The sequence below is a fragment of the Nyctereutes procyonoides genome, unplaced genomic scaffold (genome assembly GCF_905146905.1).
Source record: "Nyctereutes procyonoides isolate TBG_1078 unplaced genomic scaffold, NYPRO_anot_genome, whole genome shotgun sequence".
Taxonomy (NCBI): domain Eukaryota; kingdom Metazoa; phylum Chordata; class Mammalia; order Carnivora; family Canidae; genus Nyctereutes; species Nyctereutes procyonoides.
Genome location: NW_026575135.1, coordinates 69,455,837 through 69,464,570, shown reverse-complemented (window position 1 = coordinate 69,464,570; position 8,734 = coordinate 69,455,837). Strand labels below are relative to the sequence as shown.

Sequence of the window (8,734 nt, the reverse complement as noted above, 5' to 3'; positions counted from 1 at the left end):
TAAATGGAAACACAATGATGACTAACACACTGTCTCTGCTTTCAAGGAAATCGAAGTCTAGTTAGGGAGGCAGATAAATAGACAGTGAGAATCTACACATTCATGGGATCACTTTTGATGCAGGCCCTCAACCCCCAAACCCCTCCTCTCCTACATCCCCCCCCAGTGCTGGGAAGCATGATGTGAACTTGGCACTAGCAAGGGTCCCTTTTGTCTGTCCGTGTATTTACAATGCACAAATCATGTTCTCTTTGAGTTATTTCATGTGATTTTGATACCAGTTTTATGAAATATGTAGAGCTTACTGTTCTCATTTTATGAATGAAATCTTGTACTCCAGTGAGTAGCTTCTTTTAAGTAAGACAGAGTGGCTTATGTGGGACACTGCCATAACCTGTCTTCCAGCCTCTTCCATCATCCTTCTGTTGTTCTTATTTAGGAGTCTGGCTCACCACCTTTGGGGGCTGGGGTTTAGTTTTGTTTCTGGGTTCACACCCTCAGATTGGATGGCCAAGTTTAGTTTCCCTATTGGGACCTTTGCTCTCTGGAGACTGAAGCTGACAACTCATCCCATGCTAGGGGCTTTGTGCAACTCTTCTGATCTCCAGGTCGCCATCTTAGTACTGGCCAGGAGGGTCATGATGGTGATGGTGATGGTCATGATGATTCCCTTGAGAGAAGGGATAAGTGATAGAAGCTAATGAGTTAGGCTTGAGCAGCTGGGAAATGGAGGAAGTGGAAGAAGAATCTTTTCATTTCTCAGTAACATTGCTGGACTATTCTCTTGGCTGATGAAAGAATGTACAAATCACTTTAGCCTCCTTACAAATGGAGAAGTATTTATACTTTAACAGAGAAGTTTTAGCGACAGGGGTTTGCTTATGAAATATGTAGAAGTCTTCCGTAGAGAATAGAGCAGTGAATAAAATCTCCTTATGGTTATTTACTTAAGGAATATGTCTTTTCAAAAAATGTAGTTAGGGCAAGTGAATATGGGTTCACATATGGGTGAACAGCAGAGTGACGGGATGTGGTGACATGGGAGGACCTTGTCAGGCCCAAATGCAGTAGGGCAGGGCCAGCTCCTCAGGCATGGCACTGGGAGGGTCCTGGGAAGGCAAGTCCTGCAGGGGAAGCCTAGCAGGGATATCTGGCACGGGATGCCATGAAGGACAACAGAACCCGTGGTCCTGTGGGAGTGGGGTGGTAGGCATGTGGTGGCCAGGCCCAAGCAGTAACCTGGTGATTATCAAATATGCCTGCAACTCACTGGCCTTCATTTGTACCACTGCTTCGGATCCTTTCATTCAAGCCCTGGTCCTCTCTCCTCTTCCTGGTTTCACTCCATCCCGGTGCCCACAGGCCTACTACATGCTGAACTGAGTTGCTGTGTGTAGCTCATGCCCCCTCATGGCCCTTCTCTGACCCTCAGGGCTCTCCTGGCCGCTCTGCGTCTTCACTCTTCACTCCTCATCATTTCTGGCTGCTCTGAGTCACTCTGGGTACCCATATGTGAACCCATATTCACAGATGTACCTGTCATGTGACCATAACATGGGGAAGTGAGTTTGTTGAGAGCACGTGTTTTTTCCAGTCTACATCTGTATGTTTTATCTTTGTGGGAGATAATATCTAGTATTTTTCTGCCCACAGATTGTGTGGGTGGGGCAACTCAGACTCTTCCTGCCAGACCTGCAGTGCAGCAAGACCAGGATTTTCACTGTAGCAGGTCAAGAAATCTGGAAGGAGTGACCTCTCTCCTCATATCTTTAACCTTACCACAATAGCTTTGGTTATGTTCTCTTATTCAGGAGGAAAACCAGTTAACTGGTCATTATCTTTGAATTTACCTAGGAAGTTTGGGAAAACCTGAGAAATAAAAGCCATCATGTATCAAAGATGAGTTCAGAAAAGGGCTTTTTAAATTCCATTTGCTTCATTGAGTTAGGGATCAAGTTATATGTTAATTGACTGGTAAAGAAATCCTACTGAAAATTTTATTCCATATGCAGGGAAAGTAGTCTGATTAGTGAAAAGCCTGAATTACAGTGTGTGTGTATTTTAAGAACTACCTTTGCTTTACTTTCAATTCATGCAATAATGGGACTAACAAAGTGTTTTGCATTCTAGTCTTCTCTTCATGTATTTACGTCAGGTGGATATAAACAGATGAGTCCTTAAAACATTTATTTTTGTTTTAAGGTGGTTAAAATTTTAGGGTATTGATTTGCTTGGGAGCACTCTCTATTGTACATAGGTGCATGTCAGCCCAAACTAGTTCAAAAGAGCATCATTTTGAAATTGTTGAAACCTTCATTATTCCTACTGTAAATTCAGATTGAAAACCAAACATCCAATCATGGATCAAACTTGATTTTTCTGCCTAACTTTGAGATTTTTTTTCATCTTCACGTTGGAGAAAATGTTGCCACCTGAATTGTCTTGATGGGTTTGATGTGCTTTGGAGGACACAGGCCTTGCCAACTGCAGACATCTGTGCTCAGCACACCCTTCACTCCAGACTCCAGCATCTGTTGTGGGTGTAAAAATGGTTTTATACAGCCCCTCCAATAAATGAAAAAAAAATAAGCCTCACATGATGATTATCACGTGTATGTCTGAAGATGCTGGCTGTATTGGTCAAGACATATCTGGCCAGTTAGCATTCATTGACTCCTCCTGCTATGCTTCTTCTACCTTTTACTGCAAACTCGAAATCTGATTTTGCTTTGTGGGGGATGGTAGAGATCAAAGAAGATGAAAGCATCTCACCACAGGCAGACCAGACCAGTGCTTCTTGAATTCATGCTTTCAAAACACAGGTTGCTGGGCTCTACTCCCAGATATCCTGACTCAGTGTCAGAAATTCCCCAAATGTCCATGTCTAACAAGTGCTCAGGTGGTGCTGATGTTGCTGGTCTGTGGAACATGCTTCAAGTAGCACGGGCCTAGGTCATTCATTTTGGAGAAACTTCACTGGTAACAGTGGAACTGCAGTTCCAAAGTCATCAGGATGTGATCTGCAGAGCAGAGGCAGGTAAAGCAATGCATAGGGTGACCAGCTGTCCAGATTGACCTGTACAGTCTTGGCTTTGGCACTAAGAGTCTTGTGTTCCAGAGAAACACTCATTCCCAGGCACACAGGAAATTTAGTCCCTCAGAAAACATAGTAGGCTGGCTTCTTGTGGTTGCTTTGTCATTGTGTTTCATTTAAATTTTAAACCCAAGATGAGCCACTGAGTATGCTGTGAAATGACAAGTTACCATGTACAACTGAGGACTCCCAGGTCGGATCCTAAGCTTTTCTTTTTTTAAGATTTTATTTGTTTATTTGTGAGAGACCGAGACACAGGCAGAGGGAGAAGGAGACTCCTTGTGGGGAGCCCGATGTGGAACTCAATCCAGGATCCCAGGATCACACCCTGAGCCAAAGGCATATGCTCAACCACTGAGCCACCCAGGCATCCCTCCTAAGCTTTTCTAAACCCCTTTTCTCACAAGTCATGGTAGATCAGAACATCCATACCTGCCTGCACTTTGGAATCACCTGGGGAGCTTAAGAGAAAAAAAAATGAAACAACTGCCTGTGTTTTACACCTACCCAATTGTGAGCTAATTGATTTACAGGGTGTGACCTAGGCTCTTACAGTTTTTGAAGGTCCCTGATCATTCTACTCTGCAGACAAGTCTTGGGATCCCCATATTGGATGGTTGTCAAAGATGGTGGCCCTCCCTCCCTCTTTCTGCACCTGTGCCATTTTCACATCAAGAGATGGGATCTGTTTCTTGAGTTGCACTGCTCTTGTGACTCTCTTTGGACAATAAGATTCAATGAAAGTGAATTCTGAAGCCTGAGAGCCCAGGCCATAAGAGAACTGGTAGCTTTTCTTTCCTCTTGGAAGGCAGCCTCCACGTGTGAGAGATCTGACTATCCTGAGCACACAGTGCTGTGTGAGGAGGCGCCTGGTCATGGGGGAGGGCAAGCCACCACAGGAAGGAGCAAGTGAGGCAGAGATAGTGAATGACACTTGCTTGGATCTCGTAGCCCACCCAGCCCAGACAACAACTGAATTTGGCTGCGTGAGTGACCCCAGCTGGTGCCACCAGGATCGGAAACAAGCATGTAGGACCCCTCATCGCTGCCTTAAGTCATTTCATTTTGAGTGGTTTGTTACAGAACAACATATAGCCCAAACACAAGTGTTTTCTTTGCACTTAATGGTAATAAAAATAGAAGGGGAGCATTTTGGAAGGCCCTATGTAAATGAATTGTCTGTTTACTGTCTCCAGGTTAATTAAAGTGCAAAGTCAATCAAACCCATATTGCTGAATATTCAAAGGAAAATTAATTTTTTAAACAGTTTTGATTTTATTAAAGAAAGTATAAAATGTCAAATTCTACACTTTTAAACACAATTCTTTTAAGAATCCATTGTCTCTTCATAGTGGGCCAGCATTTTCCCAGTATTTCTGGATATTCTAAATAGTGTAGCTCTAAAAAATTCTTGATATCTTTGAATAGACTGGCACCACCTTTCAACAAGGAGATTAATAAAACTTCTTGGGTTTTCCTTGGGGTTTCCCCAACTTTTTTTTTCCATTTCTTTTCTTAGTCTATTTGCCTCATACCTCTCAGCCATTGCCACAAGTTCCTCTGGGATGCTCTGATGTGCTCTTCCCAGAATATTAATTAACTTGCCAGCAACTTCCAGTCATTTCTAGTGAGGAGTGTAATAGATATTCCCATCTTCCCTGCTTTTCCAGTATGCCCCACTCTGTGTACATATTCTTCGATGTTCCGGGGGGAATCGTAATTATAGACATGTGCGATATCGTGGACATCGAGACCTCTCAATGCCAAGTCGGTGGCAATCAATATTCTTACTTTACCTGTTTTAAAGTTTTCTAATGCTCTCTCAGTCACACTGTTCTCGATTGCCGAAGAGGTTTTACTGATACATGTCGCAGAATCAGGTCACTTGATAAATGGTTAGCAATGGCTTGGCTTTTCGGCTGACAAACACTATGACTTTGTCCTGGGGAGACATGCTTTCTAGAAAACATTGGATATGAGAGCGTTTCTCCTCTTCTGTGGTGACAGTTATGTTCTGTTTTTACGGTACTTACAGCAACTAAATCCAAAGTGCCAACATACACAATCATTGGTGCTTTCAAATATGACTGCAAGTTGATGGACAGCATATGGCCAGGTTGCACTTGTCATAATGGTCTGCTTATCTGGGCGCACATCTAACAAAATTTTAATTATCTGGGGTTCAAATCCCATATCTAGCATCTTGTCGGCTTCATCTAATACCAAGTAGGTTACACTTTTGAGGTTGATGAAGTTATTCATTTGTAGATCATTCAGCCTCCCAGGAGTTGCAATAACAATATCTACTCCTTTTTTAAGGTCTTGGATTTGTCCATTTCTATCACCACCACCATATATACACACACTTTTAAGGCCTTTATATGAATATTTAGAACATTCAGCTTCTACCTGAAGTGCTAATTCCCTCTTGGGTGTGAGGACTAGCATGCTGGGTCCATTCCTTTTTTCTCTAATTACAGGCTGTACGTCCAAATGAATGAATCCGGGCATTAAGTAAGACAACGTCTTCCCCATTCCGGTTTGAGCTACTCCAATGAGATCTATTCCTTGTAGAACTATTGGCCATGCCTATGACTAGATCGGCGTTGGCTTTTGAAATCCTGCCCTTTTAAAGTTTTCCATAACTTCTGGATAATACCGAAAAGCATCCTAAAATTTACAAGTAGGATTGGGTATATGGAGCTCCTGGCCTTCTTTCAAGTCATCACACATTATATTATTATTTTCTTTCCTCTAAGAGTCTACTTGCTCTTGTGACATTGAACTTGTTGTTTCTGACTGCCTGTAAAAGTTTGTCTTAATCGGAGGTAAGTCAATTCTGGGTTTCAAATTGTAATTTTCTTGTTTTTCAACAAGATTATCTATCACTGTTTTGGCCTTTGCTTGCATCACCCTGTTCCCAAAAATTCTGACCTCTGCTTCTGGAAAAGCTTTTATTATCCGTATTTTCGTGTTTGTTGTACTTTGGATGTCTTTTATTTTGGACCCCCCACGACCGATCACAGCGCTGACCCACACGTTCTTCAATCCAAAGCAGAGCGGCGGTTCCCGGGGACCAGCGGCCACAGGCTGCTGGAGGCCGGAGGCCGCCCCTGCCGCCCCTACTGGCCTCCCTACTTCTTCGATTCGGGTCCTCAGCCGACCTCCTCTCTGGAGCCCGGGACACTGCCGAGCTTCGCCAAGAAGCAACGACCCATGACGAGGCGTTGGCACCTGCTTCTTGCCTTGCATGGTTCCGTAAGGAAGATCCGGCGTGTCCGACGTCGCTCCAGTCTGGGTCTGTACCACTCCACGGTGCCATCGTAGTTTTCTCGGAAAATTATTAATTATATCAACAGAATTATTGGTGATACTGTGCAAAGAGATTTCAGCCTTGTCAACACAATAGCTTCAACAATGCCTGCGCTTGCATCCTCTAGAAAGCAGAGCCCAAGCCAGGGTTCAGAGCACTGTCAGTTTGTCCAGGATGTGCAGTCCAGGAGTGTGGGGGTGAACAAGGCAAGAGAAAAGGTAAGGTGATGCTGTTCAATGCCACATATATTCTCACTAGCTGCGTTGACGAGTGAGCTGAGTGGGATAGGGCATGCTGTGTTACTGCATGCACGTTTACTTGGCATGTGGGACTTCTCCAGAAGGCTTGCAAGGAAGAACTATTCTGTGGGGTAGTTTATGGAAAGAAAAAGAAAGAAGAGCACAGCTTCTTTTATTTCTTGTTGAGCACCTCTTACTCCATGGAGGGGCTGATGCCAGGTACTACTGAGTGGCTACCTGGGGATCCAGGCACAGTGCCACACAAGTCCCCACAGTAGAAGGACACCTGTGTGTGGATCAGATGCTCACCAGGATAGACAGAGAAGAAGAAAAGTTTGAGGGTATCTGATAAATGTTCTTTGGTTGGTTGGTTTTTACCAAAACAAATACCGTGGGCTGTCTTTTTACTTTGTTTCTGTTCTTGCCAACTATATTCTGAAGCTGAAATGATCCACAAGTATAGATTCCCATTCTGCCATTAGCCATATGTGCAGTGGCCGTTCCAACACAAATGCAAGGTTCCTTGTCACTGGTCTTTTCCCTCCCAGTTATCCCACCAAACAGGACATTCTCCCTGGACATTTGCAAAATGGTCACAGCAGCTCTGTTTTCATCTTTGATCCTCAAGGTTCAAAAGTTCTTATTTTACGGTTTTGCAGAGCTAAGTCTTTGTGGTAGAGAAGGTAGGGTGTACATGCTTTATATAGTCTTGCAATAAGTGGACAACTTTGAGCTGTCACTTCTGAACTTCCTTCTTGATGAGGTGTTACCTCTTTTCCTCATCAGGTCTTTTTTTTTTTTTTTTTTTTTTTTCAACAGGGAAGAAAAAAAACAGAAGGAGATTTCGAATGTAAATCTCAAGGCATGTTCTCTTATTTTATGAGGCTGGGTGGTTACTACATATCAATAGCATTTTTTTTTTTAAGATTTTATTTGTTTATTCATGAGAGTCAGAGAGAGGGAGAGAGGCAGAGACACAGGCAGAGGGAGAAGCAGGCTGCATGCAGGGAGCCTGACATGGGACTTGATCCCGGGTTTCCAGGATCACGCCCTGGGCTGAAGGCGGCACTAAACTGCTGAGCCACCAGGGCTGCCCAAGAATGTGCATGGTCTTTGGAAAAGAAAAGCCCTACACCTGGGGTATCATTTTCTGGTGACAATTGCTGCATTCACCTTATTCTCAAGTGAAGGAGATTTGGCATGCATTTGATTACCAGGGAATAGTCTCTGCTTCCTAGGAGGATGGATTTTCTAAGTGTCCCCCTGAATGAGTGATAGCAACCCAATGGTTGCTGCTGAATGGAACATAAACTCTGTATGTGAACCTAACAGAGGCATTGCCTTATTTGACTCTTTGCTTTAGTAAATGAAAGAAAGCCAGTTCCAGCAGACACAAAAAAGAGAATAGGTTGGCTCAGAGAAGACAAAAAGCTGTGTGTAGGACCAGCTGTATCCAGGATTGAAGCAGTCATACAAAAAAAAAAAAAAATCCTCTTCCTTTTGCTTTTCTTTTTTTTAAATTTAAGTTTGATTTGCCAACATATAGTATAACACACAGTGCTCATCCAGTCAAGTGCCCTCCTCACTGCCCATCTCCGGATTACCCCAACTGCCTGTCCTGCTCCCTTCCACAACCCTTTGTTTGTTTCCCAGAGTTAGGAGTCTCTCATCATTTGTCTCCCTCTCTAATTTTTTCCACTCAGTTCCCCTCCTTTCCCTTATAATCCCTTTCACTATTTCTTATATTTTCCATGAGTGACATCATTTGATGATTATCCTCTGATTGAGTTATTTCACTCAGTATAATACCCTCCAGTTCCATCCACATCAAAGTAAATGGTGGGTATTCATCCTTTCTGATGGCTGAGTAATATTCCATAGTGTATATAGACCACATCTTCTTTATCCATTCATCTGTTGAAGGACATCGTGGCTCCTTCCAGCTTGACTACTGTGGACATTGCTGCTATAAACATTTCGGTGCAGGTGTCCTGACATTTCACTGCATCTGTATCTTTGGGGTAAATCCCCAGTAGTACAATTGCTGGGTCGAAGGGCAGTGATATTTTTAACTTTTTGAGGAACCTC

At 43.3% G+C, this 8,734-nt stretch overlaps 1 pseudogene; it reads right to left on the bottom strand.

Moving 5' to 3' along the window:
* Window positions 1-4,548: 4,548 nt before the first annotated feature.
* On the bottom strand, window positions 4,549-6,416 carry LOC129494644 (probable ATP-dependent RNA helicase DDX43; annotated as a pseudogene).
* Window positions 6,417-8,734: the final 2,318 nt, after the last annotated feature.